We start from the raw sequence: 20,140 nt of genomic DNA, 5'->3' as shown, positions 1-20,140 counted from the left end.
AATTATGCATTATGGAGCTGGAAATGAGCTGATTAACTAGGCTATCTACTGTGATTAATCAGCTAATTACTCTCTCATCTTAAACAAATGGTCAAATTCCTTTTACATGGAGTTAGTAAACATCAATGCTAAGCTAATGAATGCCTGGTCTCTCAATTTGGACAAGAACCAAAGGAATTAGAGCACTTTTACTACTAGTCTTTTCTGGTTTTACTGGTTTTTCACAAAACAGAGAAGGGGATTTGACAAATTTGGTATGTACGCACCTTGGTTGGTGTTAATATGCAACATTGAGCTTGTTTAGGTGTCAATGCAAGTTATCCACACTTGATTGAACCACTACATTGCAATTTGAAGCCTTGGAAGGCGTGCCGAAATAGGGTACCTTGGACTGCGTATGCCAGTTCATTTTGGATGCAATCAGTTTGATTTTCTACATCAAAAGTGAAGTTTGTTGAGTACTTTGGAGTATTTGGAACACTTATTAGAGTGTGGTTGAGTTGAGGAAGGCTCGTTTACAGATTTAGACGTGTGTAGAAGGTGCATTTGCATTGAGCAAATATGTCAGACAACCTAGTACAAATTGTGGGTGAAAACTTGGATAGGAAGAACTGGCAATTTCAGCATAGAAAATTATAGTGGAGATAATACCCAACGTGGCCCAAAAATCTTTGCACACTTTTGTAATTAGTGGGTGGTGGTAGCTCCAATATCATCTTGACCTTGCTATCATCCATGGATATACCGTTCCTTGAGACGATGTGTCCCAAAATCACACCATGTTTGACCTAAAATTGGCACTTTAAAGGGTTTAGGAATATACGATATAATTGACATCGCTCGAACACCTTCTTTAAGCAAACCATATGGTCCACCCATCGAGAGTGTGCACATAGATCATCAATGAATACCTCCAACCTCTTTTGCCAAGTAGTCTTTGAAGGCTATGCACATAAATCATTGGAATGTTGCTGGGGCATTGGTGAGACCGAAGAGCATGACTTTGTATGCAAATGTCCCCCACATTGTATTGAAAGCTATCTTATGCTAGACTTCTAGTGCTAATGGAACCTGATTGTAGCCTGAAAATCCATCCGCTGTGCTGTAATAAACTTCTTCACCAGCCACTCTCTCCAAAAATGTTCCATTAAGGTAATGGATAATGGTCTTTCCTAGTAGTTGTGTTGACCTTTTTAAGATCGACACATACCCTGAGTTTTCAATTCTTTTTTGGCACTATTATGATTGGTGACAACCAATCCGTGTGTTCTATCTCATTGAAATCCACAGCAATGAGTTTATCTATTTCCTCCTTTACAATTGTCGAATACTTAGGATTCATCTAGTATGGTTTCTGCCGGGTTGGTCTTGATCCTTCCATGATTGGAATCATATGTTGAACTACCTCAGGTGGTACACCCTTCATCTCCTTGTAATTCCAGGGTAAAACAATCCTTAAATTCCTTAAGGAGGGCAACGAGCTCATCTTCTTCAGCTGAAGTCAAGTCCTTAGCAATATACATGGGTCTGGCTTCCTCCCCTAGTCCGGAAATATCAACTTCCTTGACTTCCACTGGGCCATCGTATGATGTGGACAACCCATCCTCCTTAACCCTTGTTGTCGTCAGTTAGACCACTTTCCGTTCATCTCAACAGTGTAGGTTTTGATGTGGTTTGGTACTAAGAGCAAGTCTGGTTTATCTTCATTTCACGTGGCTTGTCTTGGGGAGTTTCAGTCAATTTGGGTGGTCGAGAGGGCATTAACTGACTTGGTTGTGGGGCCGAGGAAGTTCCCTTCTGTTTCCCCTTATTTTTGTACTCGCTTGATTCTCCTTCATTGAGCTCCCGAGTGGGTTCCTCCCTTAAGGTAGTGGCTTTGGTCCCCATGGTTTCTATTGAATCAGAATCATCTTCAGGATCATTCATATACACGGGGTCGTCTCCTGTCCCTATGTTGGTCTTTGAACTGGGCTTGGAGCTCGTGGCATTAAGCGATCTCTTTCGTCGTGTTTTCTTTTTCTTTGCCTGAGCGATTGATGCAGTATCCCTCTCTTCAAGAATGTAGTTTTGATTTTGAAGCATTGACCGTGTAACTACATTCGCGGGTACAACAGGTGTGGTTCCTCGTGCTTGGTTGGTGACCTCAACCAAATTCAATGGCGTAATCTTGGGTGCATTAGGATTATGTGGACATTGAGCGATCAAATGATCTATGCCACAACGATTACATGTAAGTACCGGCATTCCCGATGTGCTCCCTTGATTTGGTTGCATTTGAGTGGCGATCTTCTGTAGCCTATTAGGGCACTCCGCTACACGATGCGGTCCACCACACTCGTAGCATTGAAGAGGTGGTCTCCTTGCCATGGTATTAAGGTTTTGCCCTCTTGTGGCAAGAGCAGCCGCTTGATATACAGGCTTGACTTGCCCGAAATGATCCTCCATGTAGTACTGGGGAATCATTTCAAACGTATCAATCCCGTATGGAGCAGTAGGGTCTATCTCCTCTTCATAATCCCCACATGCACTATGTGACTCACAACCCATCTGGTTTATTGGGGTAATCCTTGGATGTGGAGGTTGTGGTCCTAGCACTGGCGGTGGTAACGGCACAGACTGGACTACATTCGGATTCCTTGGAACTATGTGCTGTTGACGGTTGCTCGATAGGTTGTGCAGGCATTAGCGCGGGTACTTGAGGTGTGTTTGACCAAGCTAGTGGTGCCTGGTTTGCCAACATTCACTTAAGTGTTAGGCAATCTTTAGATTGATGGCCATACTTACCACATGCATTGCAATTCCCATTGAATTTGACTCTGAATGTGGGACATTCACTCGTGCTATGTGGTCCTAAGCACACCGAACACCATTGTTGTTCTCTCCTTTGGTACATATGGCTATTCTGAGGAGCTCGATTACCCCTGAAGTATTCTTGGAGAGCCTTAGTAAGGTCGGTCACAGACATTTCAAATATCTTGGGCTCCTTGGCAATAGGTTTTACCGTCATTGGCTCGTGCCCAGATACTTGCGAACTAACGGATTTTGTTTCTGAAGACATCTTTTTACCTGCAATCATCAAGTTGTCTTCTAACTGGATTGCATTGGCAGTGACTGCTTCCCACGTTGTAAGACCTCTAATGACTAGGCCATTGTAAATGTCCTCGTGGCGCAATCCTCGGATGAATCTATCGAGGAGTTGGTTGTTATTGAAGCGTTCATCGGGAGTGCAGCGAGAATTTAGATGCTTCAATCGACTTATAAAGTCTCTCACTGACTCCCCTTCCTCGCGTTCAGCTTTTTGGAGTTGAGATGCTACTCCCCAAAGCACACCCTCGCGTATGTATTCTTTCAAGAACAATCTCTTGAGAGTGGGGTAGTGAGTGCACTCTTCAACCCTTAAGGTTCGATACCAATCTCCGGCCTTCCCACTCAAGGTTAAGCCTAAGGCTTTACACTTGTGCAGCTCATTGTGCTCTTCCAAGGAATCACACACGTGTTCAAAGACTTCAATGTGCTTCCTAACATCCTCGTTACCACTGAAGTTTTGAGTGAGCTTAGCCACTTGTACTGCCTTGCTTCTAGGTTCTCTCTCAGGCATACCCCGCATGTTTTCTGCAATGGATCGTCCGATCGTCTGAGCAAATGCTGCGAGATCACCTAAGTGAGCAGGCATAGTTGGTGGAGGCACTTCTGGGATAGCCTGGCTGATAGGAGTTGGCGTTGGTCTGAGTAAGTTGGCAAATGACGTAGGATATGATATGTGACTAGGCCTAGCTCCCCTTGGATAATGGTTATGATAAGGCAGTCGTGGAGCATACGCCATTGGCATACTAAGAGGCGTAGGAGCTACCTGAGCATGAGTAGCGATAGGTACATAGGGTCGATAGGTACTGGCACGCACTGTTGTAGGTACTGTTCCACTAGGTAGCGGTGTCGTACTAACTACAGCGGTAACAGGTGCACTTTCAGCTATGCTCATCATTGGGGTAGGCATTGCGGATTCCTTAATGGAAAGTTGAGCCAAGGTTGGAAAACTAAAGTTACTGCTCGTGGGCTCAACCTGCATTGAGACTCCAGGAGAAACAACATACGAAGGGTCTATGGGACTCACCGAGGGAGTCTCCAATTGTGATAGGGTTGGTTGTTTGGCCTTGCCCGTATCCAAAAACCTCATAGGGCCAGTGGAAACTAGGTCCACTCCCCTATTTTGCCTCTCAATTTGGATAATTCTATGAATCACCTCACATATCATGTGTTGTTGCTCCTCTAGATTAGTGGCGCTAGATGTAGATCGTAGGACTTCTAACCAACCTACATGGTATGTGTAACCCGTGTATAGGTCCGTTAGAGTCTCTGTGTGTAGATCATATTCCCAATTTTCATTGAGAAATATCCCATCTAGACTTGGTGTGCCAAGTGGTTCTCTTGAAGTGGACGCAATGTCACTTCTTATGGATTGGCTTCTAGGGACCTCTACTTTAGGAAGAGCATCGGAATGTGGTAGCTCAGTAGGGCCCTCATTAAACGAAGTGGGTAGAATATCCACATGGACACTCTTTGGGAGGGTAGGGTCTACATAAGATGTGAATGGCGAATCTACTACCCCTCCTTCCTCATTTACTTCGCTTGTCGCATGTTCAGAGCGTGTAGCTCTACTAAAGGTCTCTATTAGACGACTAAACATGCTAGATCCGGGTTGTGGGGCCCACACTGGCATGTTTTGGCTTGTCTCCTCAGGGTTCTTGGTAGGGTGTCCTTCCATGGCTTCTGAGTCAGAGGACGAGTCACTATCCACTATTCGTGGATCTTGGGTTGCACTCCCTTGGGTTCCAGCCGAAGGCCAAGATGCCAACGTGGAGGGATGGTGTGAGCCTGCGTAGACTGAAACGCTTTCTAGTGGTTCAGGCTCTAGCACCCGACCAGAACGTAGATGCATGTGACGTGGGTACCCTACGTGCATTGGTAACTACCCTTGAAGCCCACACAAGTGGTTTCTTGGGTATTTTGCACCTCGTTTTTACTTGTTTTTATATTGTTTTTAACTCGTTTTTGACCCCCTTACTTACGGTCGAACTTGGTCTAGGGCGTGTGATAGCTCGAAACGAGCGTATCGTTTAAAGGGTCCTAGTGTGCTTTACAGCACCGTGTTCGCCTATCTAGAGCTCCTATAGTCCTCAAAATAGTCCGTTTCCTTTGGGGGGAAGGGGCAAAAGCCTATTTGCTTGTGGAGGAAAGGGTGAGGGCTTTATCCCACATGCTCACTTTACTCCTTGGGGAGTGGGCTACATATAGGGCACGACTTCCCATAAGCTCTCACTTGAGAGAAAGCTATGGAGGCTCACTCTCCTATATATATATATCAAAAGACCGAGACCGGGGCCGGGGCCGGGGCCGGGGTCGTGGGTCGTGGGTCAATTGGGGTTCTTTCTTTTCAAAAAAATTTTCTCCAATTAGAAAATCTTTCCTCTCCACACGTTTGGTTCTTTCTTTAAAAATAAAATTTAGTTTTTTATTTTTTATTTTTTATAATTTTTTGTTTTCTGTTTTTTTTTTTGAGATAAGTTTTCTAGGGTTTCTTTAGGTTCAGCCTTGGCCGCGGCACAGTTCGCACACAGCACAGGTCTGGGGGATTCAGAAATCCCTCTCACACGCAGAAACCAGATAACAGAATGCACGTCCACATGCGGAGCGAAAATATAACAAAAGAAACAGAAATGCAACAGACAAATTGCAGAAACAGATTGCAAAACACAGAAACAGCTTAACAACAAACACACAGTCGCTTTCCTACAGTGTAGATTGAACTTCACGCAGTAGCCGACCTGCAAACTGGAGCTTGGTGCAGGGCAACTCCCCGGCAGCGGCGCCAAAAATGTGCGCTTTTGCCGCACAGGTCGTAGCTGGGGACTTGCCGGACACCGTATGCGAGCCACAATTGGCTGCAAGCATACAACCAGGAAGGCAAGCTCAAAACAGAATGCAAAAGGTGTGTCACTCACCGCTCAACCGCTGCCTTGAAGGATTCCCGCGTCGCAGCCGTGAAGGAGGAGCCGCCGTCGCCGCTCTACCGCCTCACCGCCGCCGCCGTGCCGCTACACAGTGCGCTCGATCGCTCTCTCACTCTCTCTCTCTCTCTCTTACACACACGCAGGAGAAGGAAAACCAAAGAGATAAGGCAAGAGCACTCTTCTATTCACAACACATGAGAATGAGGATTTTAGGGTTACATTTGACTCTTATAGGTGACTTGGCCGTTCACACTTGGACGCCCATACATGGCCGGCCGACCCTAACCCTTATCCTACTGATATCCAAGGTGCGCCTCTCATCGACGATCACCCAATCCCTTTATCCTTAACATATGGTGCCGACAAGCCCGGCCCATGACTCAGAATATTTAAATTAATGACGTAAAACATAGTGCGTCCGCCATGGGTTAACAATGAATTGGCTTCTGAATTTTACATGAAGCACAGTTATGAACAAATGTTTCAGCATCTGCATGCATGGTAGGCCACCATTGCCCATCTTGAGATATACGTCGCACACAAGTAGTAGCTGATGCATGGATTCCATCGATACCCGCATGTGCCCATTCCAAGATCTCCTCATATTGGTCGGGGTTAGGTATAAGCCTCAACACTCCATCATTACCCTGACGATATAATCTCCCTGAGATTAATGTGAATGGTCGCCATAGGTCCACATTAGGACCCGCTAGTTGTATTTGCCCACTTGTCAAAATTTCTAAAATGGATTCAGACCATCTAGGAGCTGTCTCTACAAGGAAAAGTGTTGAATCTAACATATCATCATCCACACCCACAGGAGCTTCGCCAGAGGTGATTTGAGACAAATGATCTGCCCTTAGATGAGTTGTTCCTTTTCGAACTGCAACTTCAAAATCAAACTCAAGAAGGATGATAAACCACCTTACAATCCTTCCAGTTGCACAAGGTTTATTCACCAAATATAGCAATGCTTGATGGTCCACAAAGAATATGAATTTGTTTGCCAAAAGGTAATGGCGAAACTTTTTCACTGCATATATCATGGACAATCCTTCTCTTTCTGTTGTGGTGTAATTCTTCTCAGCATTGTTCAACTGTCGACTAGCATATGAGATTGGGAAATCCGTATTGTGTTCTCCCGACTGAGCCAAAATACATCCAATTGCAAAGTTGGAAGCATCAATGTGGACATGAAACATTTGCTGGTGCCCGTAAAATGGGTGCAGTCACTAATGCTCGCTTCAACTTTTCAAAGGATTCCTCACACTCATCAGTCCAATTAAACTTTACAAGAAGAGCATATAACGGTCTGGCTAGGACAGCATACATGTAGATGAATCTACGGTAATAGCCACAATGTCCCATGAATGTTTGTACCCCTTTAGGGTTGATAGGCCGAGGTAATGAGACAATGACATCAATTTTATCCATATCTGTTGAAATCCCATTGCGAGAAACAATATGGCCCAAAATTTTTCCTTGTCTTACCATGAATTTGCACTTGTCAGGATTCAAGCATATACGATAAAGTTGACACTTTTGAAACACAAGTCTCAGGTGTTCTATATGATCATCACGCTCTTGTGAGTGAACACATAAATCATCCATGAAAATCTCAAGAAATTGCCTAAGGTACTCCTTGAATACATGACTCATTAACCGCTGAAAGGTTGCTGGTGCATTTGTTAGACCAAATGGCATAACACGATAGGCAAAGATGCCATCTTCAGTAGCAAAGGCTGTCTTGTGTTGATCCTTTGGATCAATTGACACTTGATTGTACCCGGAGAATCCATCCAAGAAACTATATGCCTTTTTCCCTGCAACTCGTTCCAGAACATGATCCGTGATTGGAAGTGGGTAATGATCACGCATAGTAGCTGCATTTACCTTCTTGAGGTTTACACATACTCGAAGTTTTCCATTTTTCTTGGGCACCACTACAATAGGGGAGACCCATTCAGTGTGTTCAATCTCATAGATAAATTCTGCCTCTAAGAGCTTGTCTATTTCTTCCTTTATCTTCCGTGCAAAATTTTCATTATAGGTATAAGGACGTTGCTTGGAGGGTTTTGCATCCTCTCGCAATGGTATTGTATGCTGACATATGCTTGGATCAACTCCTTTGAGGTCTTTATAACTCCAAGCAAAAACATCACGATACTCCTTTATTGTTTGTATTAATAACTTCTCCTCATCTAAGGACAAGTCTGTGGCAATCCACACATAGCGAGGCTCTTCTCCTGGCTTAGCAATATCAATCTTTTTTGCATCCTCTGGACCATCGTATGAAACCCCTGGCACGCTTGGTTTTTGTCGCATGGGCTGTTGAAGAACAATCTTCCGATCTTGAAGAGTGTACTGTGTGAAATTAGGAGGAACATTTAGACCTTGTTCTTGTCCACTTGAGTCTTCACTCATTGAAGACCATGCGGTTTTGAGCTCTCCTTTGCTATCTTGCATCGGATTTTTTTGTTCAACCGTTGTCTTTGCACTTCCCACACTCTTTTTTGAATCGGTTTTAGACGTGAGTTTTGGTTTTTGTTTCTTTGTTTTTTTACGATTTTTGCTAACAGTTGTTAGCTTTTCCCCTGCTTGGAATCCATCTGATCGTTTGACTTGGTCTTTGATACTGTCTTGTGCTTGGACATAGTATAGATATCCGTTCTTTCCTGAGAAGTGAGGTGGCGGTCGAGAGTTTTCACTCTTAGACTCCTCCTTTTCTTTCTGTATTCTCTCACGTTGTTCACGCTCATCTTGTCTACGGATTCTTTTATGGCCCTTACAGCATTTACGTTTAGGTCGGCTTCTAGGGATCTCTACCTGAACCTCCCTTCCTCTCAAGAGTAGGCGTGCCTTTCCTAACTCTTCCTCAGGGATTGTCACATCATTATTAAAATCAGAGTCCCATCCATCTTCCTTATCAGCATCATTAGCAGATTCGAGTGTTAATTCCTCTACTGAGACTTCCTCGACATGCAGAGCTATTGTGGATGTATCTCTATAGTACAAATCATCTAGAAGGGCACGTGGTTGTACCATTCGTATAGGAATAATATCATATCCATCTGAGTCACAAAATTGAATTGGCTTCGGTAAAGCACATGTCGATAATGTTGCAAGGACATGACTCCATTCTAATGGATCAATTAAATGCTCAGGGAAGGGTTGTGGAATGTATGCCTCGTCTGATACACTTCGATTACCCTTAAGTCTCTCAGTGTTGAAATCCCTACATGAGGCTCCACACATCCATAGATCTTCTCGCCCATCTGACAATGTAACTCTTGAGTCCTCAGATGAAGCAGAATCAAACTCATCTATTGGAGACCTTGTTACATCACGATATGAGTGATTTCTTAGGTTGACCCTTGTGATGACAGAATCATGTCGGAGGTACAAATAATTGTATCCCCAATCTTGAATCATTTGAAATCGTCGCATGAATGGTCTACCCAATATCACTTCATAGTTTGGATGTTTTCCAAAATCCACCACTGCAAAGGTGTGCTCATATTCAATCCCACATGTGGTGACCAATATGTTCTCAAGCAGCCCAAGGGGATGTTCTAAGCTTCATCTGCTAGCTGCAAGCGCATCCTGGTACTCCTAATAGCTGGTTTGCCCCATTTTTCCCAAATGGACCTTGTCACAATGCCCACTCCTGCACCACTATCAAGTATTGCAGTTGAAGATACTTTTCGCACTTCTAATGGGAGGGTAGCATTTCCCTGATCGTCCTCACAAAATTTTCCTACTTTGTTGATAGGAACTGGCATTACATGCTTTGTCTCGGAGTGTATAGTACACTCATGGTGACCCTTTTGTAGCAATACCTGCTCTGACAAACATGTGGCAATATCATTCCACAACTCAGGTCGAATTTTTATTAAATCAAGCAAAGGTAAGGTACAAGCCACTGGTGCTGACAAAATTGCTTGCACCATACTCATATCTTTCTCCTTTGTCAACCTTTTATGCATGGAGGGTATCCTCAAGGTTTGAGAACAGTTCTCATATTCTCCCAGATATGATGGTAAGGTTTTCATTGTATGCTTACTTCTAGGAGAAACAATTGTTTGAACTTCCTCCTGGATGCTTGGGTGTCTAAATTTGTTTTCCGTGCCCCTGGTAAAATCCACCTCAGAGAATGGAGGCGAACTAATAGAAGACATGTTCTCATTAACTTTCTCATGAACTGCGGCCCACATCTCATTTGCCATGTCCTCATTAGCATCAATAACTTCATCATTGCATGGGAAGACAAGGCTAGGTGGTGGCAGATTACCCCCTTTCAATTGGGTGTCAATTGGTGCAGACCTTTCGCTATGAGCTTGTGAAAGGAGCTCACTTTTCATTTCCCGACTCGATGACACTTCTGGTATGGTTTCTAATGTTGGCTTAAGAGAGGTTGGGCCCCGAGGAATAGGTGGTGGTGGTCCCTCAAGTATTGACTAAGCTTCCCTAATGAGTTGCTGATGTACAGCTAAATTGATCTTCTCCTCACGAGGGTTTGGGTATTCTTGAAGCTTCTTGGGTAGCTCAGATAAAGCCGCAATGCGACTTCTATGAGCATCAATGATGGCCTCTAGAGTCTCATTTACTTTATCCACAAAAACAGAACCCCCAGAACTAACCTCAGTCGTACTAGCCTCATCTTGTTTAGCACTAGGCTCAGGTTGAGGTTGATGTTCCTCATGCACTTCTTGGGAAGTAAAAGTTTTATCCCTCATGTTTTGTTTAGAGGTTTCTTGAGAACTAGTGGATGCACTCTTAGTTTGCTTATTTCGGTTCTTCTTCCTCCTAGTGGTCTTTTTTCTATTGGACTGTAGGGTCTTGTCCACTAGATTTGTCGTTGCATCCCTAGTTTGAGGTGTCTCATCAGTTTGTATTTCTGCATTTCGTGTCTGTGATCTAGTCATGACTCTAAGTGGCACGACATCCTCATTCTCAGATGAAGGTGGTGATGGAACTGCACCTACAAGGTTGAGTGAGACCTTTGGTTGAGAGGTGCCTTCCTCATGTGGTTTCAGCAGACAGTCTTTTGGGAAGTGTTCTACACAACACCCTAGACAATATCTTTCAATTGGTGGAAACTGTTGTACTGTTGTATTGGACCGAAATGCTTGCCTTGAGCGATGTGGACAATCACGAGCCCAATGGGGTTCTCCGCACTCATAACAGGGGCCCATTGGTTTGGCCTCTACTTTCCTTGGCTGCCATTGACCTGAGGGGCCTGGAGTCCTAGGTTGGTAGCCGCCTAGCAACATTAAAGAGTTTTGTTCCCCTGGTTGAGCGTCCACCAGTGCTGGGCTTGGGTATGCGGGACTTTCAAAGAGATTTTCCTTGGATGAATATGATACATATTCTTCCTCCACATAGCCTGGGTTTACCAAGTCTCTACACATATTTGAATTGTCGTAGTCGACAACCCTCACAGGAGCAGTCCCTAGAGCATGAGGTTGAGCACCAAGAACAGGTCGTGCTTGCTCTTGTGCCATCGGTGGCTTACGTTCAAAATTAGTATACTGTTGATACATTTGTGGAGCCGCTCCACCCCTTGGCTGCTCACGTTCCTGTCTCATTCTCGCAATGCGAGTACATTCCTGTGTGGTATGGGTAAAGTTCCAAGCACAGGCTTGGCACCACTTTTTTGTGGGTTGGTTTGTGACTAGAGGAGAAAAGGTATTACAATCCTCTGTTTTATGGTTACCGCCACATGCTCCACAAAGATGAGGACCTGTAGGAAGTACACTCCTCATTCTCTGTTGCTGTTGTTGTGGCTGCATGGGTGGACGATAGGTCTGTCCCAATCTCCGTAGTACTAGGTTAGCTATCTGGTCTGGATTTACTAGCGCGCTAGACCCTGAACTTTGGTCATTACCCCACTGATCTCTAGGTTTCACCTCTGGGCCAGAACCATCTTGGAACTTGAAGTTATCGGTGAAATCCATAGCATCATGGCAACACTCATTGAAATTTGTATGTTTCTTCGCATAGAGATGTGTATGCAGTGTCGAATTTTTGAGTCCTTTTAAGAAGAGAGAAATTAATCGACTTTGGGCGGGCTTCTCATCTTCTGGGCAACGATTAATGTACTGCTTCATTCTATTTACACAGTCTCTAACACTCTCATTCTCGCCTTGTTTGAAAGAGTAGATGTGTGCTACCGTGTCATGTTGAATTCCCTTCAAGGAAAAAGCAGCAATGAATCTCTCTTCCAAAACGCGTAAAGAAGATTTGTCTGAAGCCTCTAATGCCTGAAACCAAGCCAGGGCTTTTCCCTCAAGAGTGAGTCCAAATCCTTCAATTTGAGTATGCTTATCAGCCACTTGCTCAGCTCGAACTGCTTGTCTAAATGCTGCTACATGATCGTATGGATCTCCCGACCCTTCATACTTCTTTACCAGTTTCTGAAGAGTTGATGGCCTTACTTGTCTTGAATACTCATCATAGGGCCTACGGCCTCTTACTCTCAGTGGGAATTGTTCCTCTCTTTGGAAAGATGGTCCACATGTTTCCAAAATTGGTGTGGGTACCCTATTACCAGCCTCACCAAACCCCTCCAAGGATCTTGTCACCCGCATTTCAGGAGGTGCATTAATGGGAGGCCGAGTTGGCTCCCCTATCCTTCGATTGTTATAGTGAGAAAGATGTTGGTGTGGTGTGACCTGTGGTCGCACATTTGGTGTAGGACGATATCTTGGTGCTAGAGTTGGGCTACTAGCAGTGGTCCACTTAGATGTTGAGGGTCCCTCTCTAGTGAACTCTCGTAGGGGAGGAGCAACAGTTTCTCCAAGAAAGGCTATCTCTCCCGGTTTGGCTGTATTTGTTGAGAACACTTCCATGAATAATGGTTGTCCTTTCCACGTGAGTTCCCTAATCTCTTTCCAATCTAAGGTTCGGTATTCATTGGCCCATTTATCAATTATTCTGTTCATGTGTCCTGCAAGCTTCTCAACTACCACCACATGAGCTAGAGGAAGATCCAGCTATGGCAATCTAGTTGTGGCATAATATCCCTCTAACGAGTCCTTATAGACCTCTTGAAGTGGGTCATCCTGTAAGACCTTTGTCACAGGAATTTGTCGTACAAACTCCCATTGGCATTCAACCCCCTGATCTAGTTTACACTTGCCTTTCCTATCCCTTTCCAAATTTAGATCTACAAGAAGTAAATCATCTATGGATGGCTTTGAGGACTGGGCATTGGATGGTCCAGGCATGTCCAGCTCAATGAGCCAGTCATCTCTAGACTCCCTTGCTCTGGAAAGTTCTGATAAGTCTAAGAACTTGGTTTTAGAGAGCTCCCCTAATTTGTCTACCTTTTCTGGATGGTAGGTGACTTCGTAGCGAACACCATCTCCACCCATGTACATGTTACCCTGGTCATTGACTAGAGATGCTCTATCAAGTTCTGAGAAAATGTCTGCGATCTTAACAAGATACCGTTGTTGTGGATCCCTAAAGATCTCAGCTCCTTGAGCATTTGTGTAGACATATTGGAGTCTCACATTGAGTGTTAACCCCATGGTGTCGGCTTCAAATGGATTAAAGGATCTTGAGGGTGTCCTATTTGGGGCTACGGGATGACTATTTGTCGACCCTAGATTGTCCATGGACAATGAACTAGTTGTTCTAGAGGAAAGGGTATCGGATTGGGATTCAGAAAGGGTTTCAGCAATATCTGCCAAATTTCCTACCGATTGGGTCCCACTTTCTAGAAGGTGCCCTAGGCCCTATGGCAGAATCTACAAGATGTCCCAACCGCAAGTGCATAAGGTCAAATTTTTTTGGTTTTTTTATGTGTTTTTGTTTTGTTTTTGTTTTTGTTTTTTGTTTTTTGTTTTTTTTAAATAATATATATATATATATATATATATATATATGTATATATATATATATATTTTTTAACCTACCTAATCACTAAATGCACTAAAAGGAGTATGTGCGGTGTAACTATCTATCCTTTTTTTTTTTTTTAATTATGATTTTTTTTAAATGATTTTATGTTTTTTATGTTTTTATTTTTTTTAACTTACACAAAAATTATGAATCACACTAAAAAAAAAATACTAATTATGCACAAAGTTACAAAAACTAAAAAATGCAGAAAAATACTAATTATGCAAAAAATTAAAAAAAATATGAAGAATTATAAAATATGCAAAAAAATAGACTCCTAAAAACACTTAATTTATCAATTTTTTTAAAAAAAATTTCTTGTGTTTTCTTTTGTTTTTTCTCCTTTTGTTGGTTTTTTTTTTAATTATTTAATGTTTGTTTGTTTGTTTGTTTTTTTTTTTAATTTTTTTAACTAATAGATTTCGTGCCTAATTACAAAAAATATGAATTGACTAATTATGCATCAATTACAAAAAAAATAAAAAATAAAAAATGCACACTACTTTAATTATGCAAAAATTTAAATAAGGAACAATGGATTCAAAAAATAAAAATTGTTTTTTTTTTCTTTTTTTAATTTAATTGTTTTTTTTCTCGTGTTTTTTTTTCTCTTTTTTTTTCTTTTTCTTTTTTTTTTCCTTTTTTTTATTAAAAAATCTCTTTTTCTCTTTTTGTTTTTTTTTTAAAAAATATTTTTTTTGTTTTTTTATATTTATTATTATATTTTTTTATTTAAAAATACAAAAAAACATGAAAAATTTAATAAAAATAAAAAAATAAAAAAATGGAAGATACACCAACCTTATCTTCCGCCTCCCGGCTCGCCCGGATTTCGCGCTGCCCCCACGCGCTCGCGTTCAATGCGGCGCTCGCTTTTCTGCGCCTCCTGCCAGCTGCACCACCAATGTCGCCTTCCTCTCCTTCTCTCTCCTTCACCAGAGTCAACCGCCTGCTCGTTCTTTCTCTTCTTCTACCTCAGCTGCTTCGTATAAGCCGGCCTCTGCTCCAGCTGCTTCTGCTTACGCCTTCTCGCTCCCACAGCCCGCGTTCACCCTGCTGCTGCGCCTCCTCAGCTCCACTTCCTTCGCAAGTTGCAGCCTACTTCGCTGCCAGCTGCCTTGCTCAACCTCAACTGGCACGTCAGCTGCCGCCGGCTCCCACACCGTCCACTTCGCCTCAGTGCTGCCGACGCCGGGCTTCTACTCAGTGCTGCCGACGCCGCCCACCACTGTGCCTTCTACCGGCTGCTCCACCAATGTCGCCTTCTACCGGCTGCTCCACCAATGTCGCCTTCTGCCGGCTGGTGTCCACAGCTTCGCTTCCACAACTGCAATCCACGGTTCCGCCTTACCTTTCTTCGCTCGGCCACCTACACTTAGCTGCCGACCATTGCACGTAAATATATATATATATATATATATTTCTATTTGTCGGCCGCCTTCGCTTTCACAACTGCAATCCACGGTTCTGCCTCAAAGCTGCCACGTCAGTATATAAAATATATATATTTATATATATTTTTTGTTTTAAAAGCCGCCTTCACTGCCATCTACACGCCGTCAACGTATATATATATATATATATATATATATATATATATATCTAGTGTTTGGCCGCCTTCACTCACCTTTTCAACTGGCCGCCTTACAGCCACATGTAATAGATATATATATATATATATATATATATATATATATATATATTTTTTTTTTTTTTTTTTTTTTTTTTTCTTTGCTATGCTTGATGGAAACGCCTCCCCACACCATAACAACACAACAAAACAATAGAAGAAAGGTCGCCTTCTACGCTTTCAACCTACCTCTCTTCCTTTCATCCTTCTCTTTCCCTCTCTCCTCTCATCCTTAAGCGGACTTCATGCTTGGGAGTCTATGGGGCTTGCATAAGCTATGGAAGAGCTTAGCAACGCACCTCTTTTCTCTTTATTTATTTATACTAATTACATGTTAACGAAAAGCATGAAAGAATGAAATGACAAAAAACAATGAAGGTAAGCATAATGAACGGTACTTGAAAAAGCATAAAAGCAATAAAACATAAAAAACAATGCGGGAGAAACCTCAACCGCTCAATGGTTTTTTTCTTATCCTAACCTTATCTACTCACACCGGGATCGCACACCCGAACTTAACCTAATCACTCAATGGTTTTGCAACCAAAAGAGGAAATAGTGGTGGTTTCCACACACTCTCAACCGGATTTGAGTCTTCTCCCCGGCAGCGGCGCCAATGGAGAGACGGAAAAACTCTCTCACTTGTAGCAAGAGTAGTATCATCCACACTTAGCTCAATCCAATGGGATTTGCATCCCTTTCGGAGCTAGGGATTCAACCCGTACCGGTGCACAAAAGCTTATCCATTTGATGGAGAGAATGCTAAGAAAACTACTACTAATGACATAGACTCAACACACACTCAAGCTCAATCTTGCTATTGCTCACTCAACTCCACATTCCACTCATCCATACATCCAAACAAGAAGAAAGCTTAGCAAGATCAAAGCATTCTTCATTCTCAAATACTCATTTCCCTAGCATGCACACAACCCTTGAAGCTATCAATAAGAAACATGCACACTAGAGAATTGACATGAGAAGAGAGACAAATATCAACTCATTGCATTGAATTAACAAAAGAATAGAACTTACAACAATGTAGATGGGGAGAGAGAAGAGCTTGCACCTCTATGGAAGAAGAGGGAGAGCTACTCTCAAGAGAGCTCAAACATGAGTTTGCCCAATGTGTCCATAAGCTCTCAAATGAGCCACTTTTTATACAAAAATTCTAGAACTCCCAAAAGTTCCCATGTGGGATTATTGTCAAACCCACTCCCACACTCATCCACAACTTGGACTCTTTTCAAGAGCCCTAAGTGTCTTTTTTGTTGCATCCTTGTATTGATCTTCATTCGTCATGCAACAGCCTCAATGTATCTCAGCCCACTAGGCATCCGTGGGTTTCTTCATAATAGGGCATTTAGTCGGGTAATATATCGTTTCTGTTTTTGCCATCTTCCGAGGCGTTGAGCGTTGGTACGGCCTTGTGTTACGTTCCCTTCTATGCTAGAGGTCTCCTCTTTTGATTCTTCATCAATGGTTTGCCAATTAACCATACACACAGAGGTCGTAGGGATAGTTCCAGATTCCACATATTGGGTCCCCCCTAGGTTGCATTACATCTATAGGCTAGCACATGTATCTAGTTTTCACTAAAGTCTGGAGGAGGAAGTGATGCATACATTTTTGTTTCCACTTCTTCCTTGGAATTTTCCACCGTGGGCTGGCATATTTGTACGGATGTGGTTTGCTCTGTTGTGACCGAATCATTACCGAATAGTTGCCCTTCCATGGGATGTGCTCTCCACGTTCTTAGATCTATCTTTAAAATTTGCAAATCCCTACACACATACATGTGATCTAATGCCCAATCATGCACCAATTTGGATTCCCTCATGAAGGGTCTCCCTAGTATTATGTCATATGAGTCGGGTTGGGCGCAGGAAGTCCATTACCACAAATATATGATGTTAGCAAGACATAAAGAGTTTGAGTTTCACATTCTCCAAAAGTCCAATGGGTCTTGAAGATTTTCCGTTTGCCATTTTAACAATTAGATCTTCTCTTTTTAGATCGGGTTTTTCCCATTTTTCCCAGTAGCATTTTGTGATGATGCTAATCCCCACCTCACCATCCAGAATAGCCAATGCTTGGTACCCTTCATGATGAATCGGGATTGTAGCATTTGTGTCGTCACTTTTGTAATAACGTTCCAATTGATTAACTGGTATCTTGACGACTCGATTTCCCTTATATGTTTTAGGGATCTTTCTACTAGAGGTGGTAGAACCTCCTCTGAAGTATCGGCTAGCCTTAGTTTTCCTTCTACTCATTCCTTTATATTTTTCCATAGGGTTGGTGAACTGCATAGCAGTTGCCCCAATGGCATTTGCACAGGTGTGGACAATACAGCCATCGTGAGACTTCCTATGTCTCTAGGTTCTATGGAGATTGAGGGTTCTCCCCAGATGGATGTCTCGTATTCACCCCTAGGGAAGGAATGGATGGACTCACCCTGCACATTTTCCTCAAACATCCTCAACTTTGTGTTTGCTTAAGATCCCTCTTCTGTTTCTTCTAGAATTGGAGTAGGTACGTCCAATTCCCTTTCCCTTGTTGGCTTGTTTCTTGGATACATTGTATCCCTGACCCGATTAGCCCTTAGCTTGGCTTCATAAAGCCATTGAAATTCTTCTACTAAGGCCCTGGAGTCTTTGAGCTTCCTTATCTCCTCTTCAGCATTTGGGTACTCACCGACTACTTTAGGAGTTGATGGTCTTTCTCTAGGTCTGGCTCTTTGGTTGATCCCTTGATCCCCTTCTCTCGATTGGGTGGATTCGAGGTCGATCGTAACTTCTTCTCTCAATTGGGTGGATCCGAGGTGGATTAAAACCCTAGTGTCACCCTTACCCACTTTTCTCACTCTTCTCCTGCGGGCGGGCGGCCAATTCTGGAAATGGTCGCATCTACTTGGTTCTTCCCTTTGTCTCCCAATTGGACTTGGGCTTGTGTCAGGACATTGAGTGGTGTGATATTTCTAGGCTGCACACTAATGGTTTGGATGGTGGCTTGGATTAAAAGTGGAAGTAGAACCACTTGCGCGGTATGGACAATCCTTGATCAAATGATCAATATCACATTTAGTACAAGTGAATACTAGCATGTCATTGGGCAAAGGAGATTTTTTGGGGTTGGTGCGTATGAACCACATTCTTGTTTGGGCACTCAGCAATTCGATGTGGCCCTCCCCGCAGCCAAAATATTGTAGCAGTTATCTCCTCATGTTCGAGTTCATGTTTCCTTACCCTTCCACTGTACTATGGTTTGAAACATGGGTACTGGCATGTTATTCTCTGTAGGAAATAGAATTTAGGTGTGACCTCCGCAGAGCTTCTTCATAAGTACTCTCCACTAAGTTCTACTTAACGTACCATCTCAATATCTTTTGATGGCTCTTCAATCAATACTTGGTTGATTTTAGCCTGTGGTGGTAGAACCAGTGGTGCTAGAGGTGAAGTGTCCTGTACCGGAACATCCCCCTAAGCAAATAGAAAGAGTTGGGTTATCCTATAGCAGTGATTTGTTTAGGTGGTGTTGGTAAAGCCAATGGTGATTTGTCTAGGTGGTGTTGGTAAAGCCAATGGAGCTCTAGGTGCCGACAGATGTGCAACTATTTAGAACCTTGGATATCTATACATTGAAGTGCCATGATTTCATAATTTTACACAGAGTAATGGCCTTGCTCTTAATTGTGGACATTCGGGGGTAGTGTGATTCAATCTACACATAGAACATCACACTAATTCCCTACGGGGGTAAGATGGTTATGCCCGATCCCAGATGTTTCTCTTCCCTCCTTTACCTTCAATTTCTCTAGTATTGTGTTATTGAGCTCGTCCACAATCATGTTTCCGATTTGCTTGCTCCGAGTTCCAATCTCTTGGTGACTCGAGACACGAGAAGTCGTTGTTGTTGCTGAAGATATTCTGACATCTTTCGGTTGCGGCAATTCTAGCATATTATCTTCATATTTAATTGCCAGTTTGCAACATGCATCTAGAGTGGCTGGTCGGGCTAGTACTAAATAATCATGCATCTTGTGGTCTTTAACTCCTCTCTGGGGAAGCAAGGCAATAACTGATCATGAATTAACCTCTCCCGTAGTTTGCACCTTGAATTTAAGTGCTTAAGTAAAGACACATAGTCTCTCATCGACTCCATTTCCTTTTGTTTGATATTGTGCAGCTATGCCATAGGGCTCCATTTGTCACCACTTCTAGCAAAGCTATGCACAAACACATTCTTGAGTCATGTGAAGTTAACCTTATCCTAGGGTTTGAGGGTTCGGAACCACTGATGCGCTTTCCCTTCTATTGTCAGTGATCAGAAATCATGAATCATTGTCACAACATTGATAGGCCCATAGGTTTTGCATGTGGATTCAAAAATCTCTACATGTTGGATAGGATCTCCGTCCCCAGAGAACTTTTGGACGAGTTTGGAAATGATGTGTGGCTTCATTTGGGAGGGTCAGGATTCTAGAACAGTGCCTAATTCCCTAACCATTCCTCAACCCATTTCTGCCGTATTCAACAAATCCGTCCATGTGGCTCCATTAAGATCAATGGTTGGATCCACCCTTGGTCTTTGA

This window comes from Cibotium barometz, chromosome 30 (assembly GCF_041138505.1).
Source record: "Cibotium barometz isolate CiBa-2024 chromosome 30, ASM4113850v1, whole genome shotgun sequence".
NCBI lineage: Eukaryota > Viridiplantae > Streptophyta > Polypodiopsida > Cyatheales > Cibotiaceae > Cibotium > Cibotium barometz.
The sequence above is the reverse complement of the archived record's forward strand: the minus strand, read 5'-3'. Positions refer to the sequence as shown.